Raw genomic sequence first — 9,975 nt, 5'->3', positions numbered from 1 at the left:
ACCCAGTTTTAGAAAGAATTTAATTTCAGTTTCTAAACTATATTTGGATGGATATTCAGTTTCCTTTAGTAACAATGTGGTTATAAAGAGAAATAAAGTGATTATCTGTTCTGGTGCATTGGTTGGCAATTTATATACTTTAAATCCAATTTCTCCCACAAAGTAAAATATGGAAATTAATAACACATCTTCTAACTCTAATAAGAGAAAAGAACCTTCAGAAATGAACCAAACACATCTTTGGCATATAAAGCTTGGTCATATTAACTTAAGTAGGATTCAAAGGCTTGTAGCTGATGGACTCTTGGGTCCATTAGAGTTGGAAAACTTTCCAACGTGTGAATCCTGCTTGGAAGGTAAGATGACCAAGAGACCTTTTAAGGCCAAGGGGTATAGAGCCAAAGAAGCGTTAGAATTGGTTCATTCTGATTTGTGTGGTCCTATGTCTATCCAGGCTAGAGGTGGCTTTGAATATTTTGTCTCTTTTATAAATGATTATTCAAGATATGGATAGATTTACCTAATGCGCCGCAAGTCTGAGTGCTTTGATAAGTTCAAAGAGTACAAGGCTGATGTGGAGAAACGTCTAGGTAAAAGTATCAAGACACTACGGTCTGATCGTGGTGGCGAATACCTCTTAGGAGAGTTTAGTAATTACTTATCAGAGGTCGGGATTCAATCCCAATTATCCGCACCTGGTACACCCCAACAGAATGGTGTGGCAGAACGAAGGAATAGGACTCTTATAGAGATGGTTAGATCGATGATGAGTTATTCAGAATTACCAAATTCGTTTTGGGGATACGCTCTGGAAACAGCAGCGCACATTCTGAACTTAGTACCTTCTAAATCAGTATCTTCTACTCCCACAGAATTATGGAATGGGCGGAAGCCCAGTCTAAGACATATTCGGATTTGGGGTAGTCCAACACATGTGCTGAAACAAGATGCTGATAAGTTAGAATCTCGTACAGAAGTTCGTATGTTTGTGGGGTATCCCAGAGGAACGAAAGGTGGTTTATTTTATAGTCCTAAAGACCAGAAGGTCATTGTTAGCACCAATGGCCAATTTTTAGAAGAAGACTATATAATGGATCACAAGCCCAGTAGTAAAATTGTTCTAGAAGAACTTAGAGAGGATACGTCTACTTCAGTACCAATAGTACAAGATGAAGTACCACAAGAGACTGCAACACGTGTCACACATGATACACAACCACAGACGGTGCCTCGTCGTAGTGGGAGGCAGCCCGAGAGATTCATGTTTTTGGGTGAGTCTTCGGACTTGATCCCAGGCAAACATGAACCAGATCCCCGGACATATGATGAAGCACTCCAAGATATAGATGCAGTATCTTGGCATAAGGCAATGAATTCCGAAATAGAATCTATGTATTCTAATAAGGTCTGGGAGCTTGTAGAACCACCTGATGGTGTAAAAGCCATTGGATGCAAGTATAAAAGGAAAAGAGGGACAGATGGGAAGGTAGAAACCTTCAAAGCAAGGCTTGTTGCGAAGGGGTACACTCAGAAAGAGGGAATCGATTATGAGGAGACCTTTTCGCCGGTAGCTATGCTTAAGTCTATCCGGATACTCTTATCCATTGCCGCTCATATGGATTATGAGATTTGGCAAATGGATGTCAAGACAGCTTTCCTTAATGGAATTCTTGAAGAAAACATCCATATGAAGCAACCAGAAGGGTTCATTGAAAAGGGCAAAGAGCATCTAGTGTGCAAGCTTAATCGGTCCATTTATGGACTGAAGCAAGCTTCAAGATCTTGGAACATCTGGTTTAATGAAGTAATCCAGTCATATGGATTTATTTAGTGTTCGGATGAGTCTTGTGTATACAAGAAGTGTAACGGAAACATGGTGGTATTTCTTGTACTATACGTAGATGATATTTTGTTAATTGGCAACAATGTCAAGGTATTATCAAATGTAAGGGTATGGTTGTCCAAACAATTTGATATGAAGGACTTAGGAGAATGTGCACACATCCTTGGGATCAAAGTTATAAGGGATCGCAAGAAAAGAATGTTGTGTCTATCCCAAGCTTTATATATAGATACAATCCTTGCTCGTTTTAGCATGCAAAACTCCAAGAAGGGTTTCTTACCTTTTAGGCATGGAGTAGCCTTATCTAAAGAGATGTCTCCAAAAACATCAAAGGAGATTGAGGACATGAAGGCAGTTCCTTATGCTTCGGCTGTAGGAAGCCTTATGTATGCAATGTTGTGTACGAGACCTGATATCTGTTTTGCCGTGGGCATGGTTAGCAGATATCAAAGTAACCCTGGACAAGGACATTGGACTGCAGTAAAGCATATATTAGAGTACCTGAGAAGGACTAGAGATTCTATGCTAGTTTACCAAGCAGACGATTTACTCCCTGTGGTTACACGGATTCGGACTTCCAATCAGATAGGGACAACAGTAAGTCTACATCAGGCTATGTGTTTACTTTAGGAGGTGGAGCCATTGCATGGAGGAGTGTTAAGAAGAAATACGTCTCAGACTCAACCATGGAAGCTGAGTATGTGGCAACCTCTGAGGCAGCCAAAGAAGCTGTATGGCTCAGGAACTTTCTAATGGACTTAGATGCGATTCCTGGTTTGCCCAAGATCGTTACAATTTATTGTGATAATAGTGGAGCAGTTGCAAACTCGAAGGAACCACGAGCCCATAAGGCAAGTAAACATATAGAGCGCAAGTACCACCTGATACGAGACATCGTCAAGCGAGGAGAAGTTGTCGTCGCCAAGATAGCATCAGCAGATAACCTGACAGATCCTTTCACTAAGGTCCTTCCGGCGAAAGCTTTTAATCGACATGTGGAGGGGATGAGAATCAGATGTATGGCAATAGATATGGCAGCTTAGACTTTTAGTATAAGTGGGAGATTGTTGGAGTGTATACTTAAAAGTTTAGCTTTTGTACACATTTATTTTGAAATAAAGAATCACATTAGTCAAATGTTTACATTTATTAAATGTAATTATTCAATTAATTTATATAGTAGATAACATGGAGTGCGGAGTCACACGTAGAAGATCATGTTGTCGGTTCTCTATAAATTATAAACAGTTGCTCACGACTAAGATGGAAAGGAACAAACCATCAGAATAGACGTAGTGTAATTAAGTATTAGTTTATCTTGACTAATAAATTACACTGATGCACTTTAAGTGTATTGAGTAGGATCATTTAGGTAAGTTCTTTTTGTACTGACTTAGTAAAAGAACTAGACCTTAGTTATTATGGAAGTGTGTGCTATTAATCCTAATATAATAACAAGCATGTATATTTAATATTTATTTCTTTGACTTATCAAAGGGTGAGGTTTAGCTCGATAAATCAATATGCCTGATAAGTTGGAAAATGATATTACTTATAGTATGTGTTGTTGATTATAGAAGGAATCTGTGTCCTAGTTATCTAGGTTGAGAATGTCCCCAAGAGGAGCTCATAAGGATTGCCATGTTAAACCCTGCAGGTGGACCTAGTCTAATATGACAATAAAGTTGGGTGGTACTACTCTTGGAGCTAGATATTATTTAAATGAGTTGTCAGTAACTCACTTAATTAGTGGGCATTCGTAATCTTAAACACAGGGAGACTAACACACTCATGATAAGAAGGACCCCATAATGTAATTTTGGATTGGTGCGGTAGTGTGGTAATAACTCTCTAGTGGAATGAGTTATTATCGATGAACTTGAGTTGTGTGTTCGGGGCGAGCACGGGATACTCAAGCTCATCGGAAGGCCAAAACCAATTTCTCCTCTAGGTCCCTATTATAGCCTCAATAAAGCCTCAAGTCCATCCAAAGAAAAGCCTATCTTGGTGTCCAAGAAGGGGTCGGTTCATTGCTTGGTGACCAAGCAATGGCCGGCCACATATTCTCTAGAAGTGGTCCACCAAGCAATGAACCGACCACATATTCTCTAGAAGTGGTCGGCCCTTGCCTTGGGCAAGGGGGTCGTCCGCAATATTTAAATTAGGAAGGTTGTTTTTGAATTTTTAAATTTCCTCAGATATTTACAATTTGCAAAAATAGAGATTTTAAAATTTTATAAAATTTTCCTAATTTAAATTAGGCCACAAGGTTTTAAAAGAGAGTTGTAAAACTTTCTTTTAAAAAGAAATATTATTAGAGATGTTTTAAATTTTAAAACTTGGTTTTAAATTTTAAAACTTTCCTTTTAATATCCACATTAGAAAAAAAAAAGAGTTTGTAAAATTTTATTAGAAGTTTTCTTCTTTTAAATTTTATAAAAAATTTTCTTTCTTTCCCTTTTAATAAGTGGCCGGCCACCTTGCTTGGTGCCCAAGCAAGGGGCCGGTCAAATAATTAAACATCAACAAATAGTTATTTAATTAATAAATCAATCTAGGATTGATTAATTAAAAGGAAAGAAAAAGAAAAAATTAAAAGGAAATAGGAATGAGTCTAATTTTTTATAAAACTCTTTCCATAATTTTCCGTTGGGAAACTAATATAAAAAGGGAGGAAGGGAAGGCCTTGAAAAAAATAACAATTGATATTGTGTTGTTGGAGATCATCAAGTGGTCGGCCCCTCTCCCTCTCTTCCCTTTGCTCTCTTTTGCTCCTTTGTGGTGTTGGTGGCCGAATTCTAGAGAAGGAGGAGAAGCTTTCTGGGTGGTGTTCGTCTTGGAGGATCGTCGCCCACACGACGTCTAAGAGGAGGCGAGGGATACGGCAGAAGATCTCGAGGTTTTTAACATACAAGGAAGAGGTATAACTAGTATTTAATTTCCGCATCATACTAGTTAATTTTTCTTTGTATAAATACCAAATATAAGAGGCATTCGATTCTTATTTTTTGAATTTAATTTCGATGTTGTGTTCTTTTTCTTTTTTCCTTGTGATTTGATTGTTCCTTTTGGTTAACCTAGAGTTATATAAGGAAATTAAATATTAACTTTCCTTAAAAGGCTTTGTCTAGTCGGTGGTGGTTGCTCCCATATCCAAGAAGGCCAAGCGTCTCGCCATGCAGTACTGGAAGCCAATTTTAGAAACTAATATTTAATTGAATTTATAGCCTAGGTGATTTGGATCAAACGTGTTAAGTTCCGCAAGAGATCCAAATCTAAACCTAAAAGAACATATAAGTTAAACTTGGAATCAAACGTGTTAAGTTCCGCAGGAGATACAAGTTTAACTTAAAAGAACACATGGTAGCTAGGAAAGGTTCAGATCACGTACAAAATTTTTGTACAGTGGAGTCATTGGGTTTTCCGAGTAGCAACCAACATCTGGGACTTAGTCGTGAGAGCAAGCTCACTTATTACTCGGTCGAACGGTGCAAGAGTTTAGGACATAGTCGTGAGAGCAAGCTCACTTATAACTCGATCAAACGGTGAGAGAATCTAGGATTTTGTTGTGAGAGCAAGCACATTTATAAGTCAGTCTGACGGTGTGAGAGTCTAGGACTTTGTCATGAGAGCAAACTCACTTATAACTCGGCCGATCAGCGTGAGAGTATGGGACTTAGTTGTGAGAGCAAGCTCACTTATAACTCAGTCGAATAGTGTGAGAGTCTGAAACTTAGTCATGAGAGTAAGCTCACTTATAACTCAGCCAAACAGTATGAGAGTCTGAGACTTAGTCATGAGAGAAAACTCACTCATAACTCGACCAAACGATGCGAGAGTCTAGGGCTTCGTTATGAGAGCAAACTCACTTATAACTCAGTCGATCAATGCAAGAGTCTAGAACTTCGCTGTGAGAGGAAGCTCACTTATAACTCGACCAATCAACACGAGAGTCTAGGACTTAGTCGTGAGAGCAAGCTCACTTATAACTCGACCGAATGGCGCAAGAGTCTGAGACTTAGTTGTGAGAGAAAGCTCACTTATAACTAGGTTGAATGACGCGAGAGTCTACGACTTAGTCGTGAGACCAAGCTCACTTATAACTCAATCGAACTATGTGAGAGTTTGGACTTAGTCATGAGAGAAAGATCACTTATAACTCGATCGAACGATACGAGAGTCTGGGGCTTCATAGTAAGAGTAAGCTCACTTATAACTTGGTCGATCAACGTGAGAGTCTAGAACATAGTCATGAGAGCAAGCTCACTTATAACTCGATCAATCGGCATGAGAGTCTAGAACTTAGTCATGATAGCAAGCTCACTTATAACTTGGTCGAACGGTGTGAAAGTAGACTCACTTATAACTTGACCGAATGGTACAAAAGTTTGAGACTTAGTTGTAAAAGCAAGCTCACTTATAACTCGGTCGAACAGTGCGAATCTGGGACTTAGTCATGAGAGCATGCACACTTATAACTCGGTCGAATGGCATGAGTCTAGGACTTCGTCATAAGAGCAAGCTCACTTATAACTCGACCGAATGACATGGAAGTTTGGGACTTAGTTATTAAAGCAAGTTCACTTATAACTCGATTGAATAACGCAAGAGTCTGGAACTTAGTCATGAGATCAAACTCACTTATAACTCTGACGAATGGCGTAAGAGTCTGAGACTTAGTTGTGAGAGCAAGATCACTTATAACTCTGCCGAATGGCGCAAGAGTCTAGGACTTAGTCGTGGGAGCAAGCTGATTTATAACTCGATTAAATGGTGCGAGAGTATGAGACTTAGTCATGAGAGCAAGCTCACTTATAACTTGACTGAATGACGAGAGAGTCTGGGATTTAGTCTTGAGAGCAAGCTCACTTATAACTCGCCCGAACGGTGCGAGAGCTTGGGACTTCATTGTGAGAGCAAGCTCAATTATAACTCGATTGTTTGGCGCAGGAGTCTGGGACTTAGTCGTAAGAGCAAGCTCACTTATAACTAGACCGAACAGTGTGAGTCTGAGACTTAGTCGTGAGAGCAAGTTTACTTATAACTCGATCGAACGACACGAAAGTCTAGGACTTCATCATGAGAGCAAGCTCACTTATAACTCAACCGAACGTCATGAGAGTCTGGGAGTTAGTCGTGAGAGCAAACTTACTTATAACTGGGTCGATCAACACGAGAGTTTGGAATTTGATCATGAGTGCAAGCTCACTTATAATTCAGCCGAATGGCATGAAAGTCTATGACTTAGTTGTGAGAGCAAACTAACTTATAACTGGGTCGATCAACGTGAGAGTCTAAGATTTAGTCATGAGTGTAAGCTCACTTATAACTAGGTCGATTGGCGTGAGAGTCTGGGACTTAGTCATTAGAGCAAGCTCACTTATAACTCGATCATTTGGCATGAGAATCTAGGACTTAGTCTTTTAAGCTCGAATTTGCTTGCATTCGTTGAGCATAAAATTTTTATAAGCTATATCAATTTAATATAGACATACTCTCAAGCCCGATAGGGTTGTAAATGATTCACACTCCATGGCTAATTCAAAATTTTCCCTGCTATGTCTTGAAGAAAATAAGAGCACGAGGCAAGCTTTTGCACCACCTTAAATGAACCACCCTGCTGTGACTCTAATTTTCTGGCATCGCCAATTGGCTTTATCTGCTTCCAAACCAAATCATCGACCTGAAAAAAATCTTGGGATGACCCTTCAATTATAGTTTTTCTTGATTCGCTGTCGATAGGTCATAAGCCAAGCGACTACTTTGTATATGATTTTCTCTCCCAAATTAAGCTCCATAAGGCGTCAATCGATATTATCTACATCATATAATTACCTCCGATCGGATTCCACTCTGACCTCTACCAATATCACCACTTCGCCTCCATATACCAAATGAAAAGGAGTTATGCCAGTAGCCTCTCGGGTGTAGTGAGATAAGCCCACAATATACTCGGTAATTCATAAATCCAACTACCTCCACTGTGATCGAGCATGATTTTGAGTCCCCGAATGATCTCTCTATTGGTGACCTTTGCTTGGCCATTACTCTGAGGGTAAGCCACATAAGTGAAGGCTTACAGAATGCTATAAGTTGAACACCATTCTTGGATTCTCCTCCCTTGAAACTATAGGATCATTGCGCTAAGGGCGTGAATAGTACTAGTGGCTTTTCACGTTTTTCGAAAAATAATTGATAGAGAAAATGCAATGGAATAATAGTAAAGGAAATCAATCGCTAACACTTTGATTTACTTGGTTTGGAACCTGTGACGACTCCTACTCCAAGGCCCACAATCGTCGATCGCTTTTATTGAGCAATCCACTAGATGTTCAAATAAGGATACAAGATTCAAATACAAGAACTACAATAATTTAAATGTTGTAAACTAAATTATACCGACAACAACATATCTAAAGATTCTCGCTTTCGGTCATCTAAGTAGTGTTGCAGCATTGTTGAGGGCTTTTCTAATCAACGTGCATGAGCGAAAGTTGTTTAGATTGTTGTGTTCAAGGTGCTGGTCAAATCCTCCTTTTATAGTCCACTTTGAGTGTCTGGATCCACTTTCAAGCGCCCCCACTGGGCTGATGTCGTTGCACCTTGTCGAAACTTCATCCTGGAAGCTTATCCATGTCTGGGCGCCCAGACCACCTTCGAGCACCTAGACTGTTGAAGTGGGTCAACCAATCGAAGCGTTCCACCATAAAATGAAGATGAATTTTTTCTAATCTAGGTGCTTGGACCCGTCCGAGTGCCCGAACTGCCCAGGTCCTCGATAGCCACAAGGGCGCTCCCTCTTCACTGCTGACTCAGGCTCTTGGAGCAACCTTAGGCGCCTAGATGTCCGGGCGCCTAAACATGCTCTAGGCGCCTGGACTCCTCTTTTTCCAGCAATCAACTTTCTGCAACACATGGTTAGCACAAGCAAAAATAATATATAAAGTGATTTTGACAATTTTTAGACTATCTGGTCTTGACTTTAAGTTTCGCTAAAACTCTAGGTAAGACCGATGTCTATTGTTCCTTCTATATGGAGCACATCCTCACCTACTCCTCTTAGGAGAGTTTGCCTTTTTGCCAAACCGATTCTTCAGACCGTTTGGACTTTTGTTCATCTTCCAAGACTTCAGGACTTTCACCTAGTGTCCTTAACTCTAGGATTTCCCTCCTGGTTCCGTGACCCTAGGACTTTCACCTAGTGCCCTCGACCTTAGGATTTTACCTGACGTCCTCGACCTGCCAAGACTTTGCCTAGTCTCACAGACTAGGACTTCATTGCCTAGTTGTAACTAGGACTTTCCACCTGCCTAATTGTCCACTAGAACTTCTTTGTCAAGCCTCAACTAGGACTTTCACCTTGTCTAAGCTCACTTAGAACTTTTCTGTACACTCAGTTAGACTTGTTAGATTATAATTAACCTTAATGTTGAACATTTGTCAATCATCAAAACCAAGTTCAATTATTTGGTGCTTCATACCCAAGCATAAGTTGTCTCCCATTATTCAACATAAGTTTATAAGGAATACCGAACGGGCATATGATATTTTGCCGTAGGAATTTAATCACCATACACTCAATTATTTTAGCCAGTGACTTGGCTTCTACCCATTTGGAGAAATAATCTATAGCTACAAGGAGAAACTTTCTTTGACTGGGTGCCATTAGGAAGGGTCTAACAATATCCATACTCCATTGGTCGAACGAGTAGGAGACAATCAAGGTCATCAATAATTTCATTGATCGGTGTAGAATATTTTGGTATTTTTGATAAGATACGCAAGTTGATACTAGCCGAGCCGAGCTCGCTTGTAGGGTGGGCTAAAAATATCTGGCTAATACGACTTTTTGAGCGAGTGACTGACCGTCCAGATGGCTTCCACATGAATCTTGATGCATTTCTTGTAAAATGTAATGGATATCATCCATTTTGACACACTTGAGTAGCGGACGAGAAAAGGCTCTCTTGTATAAGCGATCTTCCACCAACGTGAATCGACTGACTCTCTTTTTTATCATACGTTCTTGCTCCCGATCGGGTGGTAAAATTCCTTGTTGGGGAATAAATTCAGGGGCGCCTGCTAATCGCTTTGTATTTTTTCTTCGGTTTGTCACTCAATGTGAGCTATTA

This window comes from Zingiber officinale, chromosome 10B, assembly GCF_018446385.1.
Source record: "Zingiber officinale cultivar Zhangliang chromosome 10B, Zo_v1.1, whole genome shotgun sequence".
In the NCBI taxonomy this organism is placed as follows: domain Eukaryota; kingdom Viridiplantae; phylum Streptophyta; class Magnoliopsida; order Zingiberales; family Zingiberaceae; genus Zingiber; species Zingiber officinale.
The sequence above is the reverse complement of the archived record's forward strand: the minus strand, read 5'-3'. Positions refer to the sequence as shown.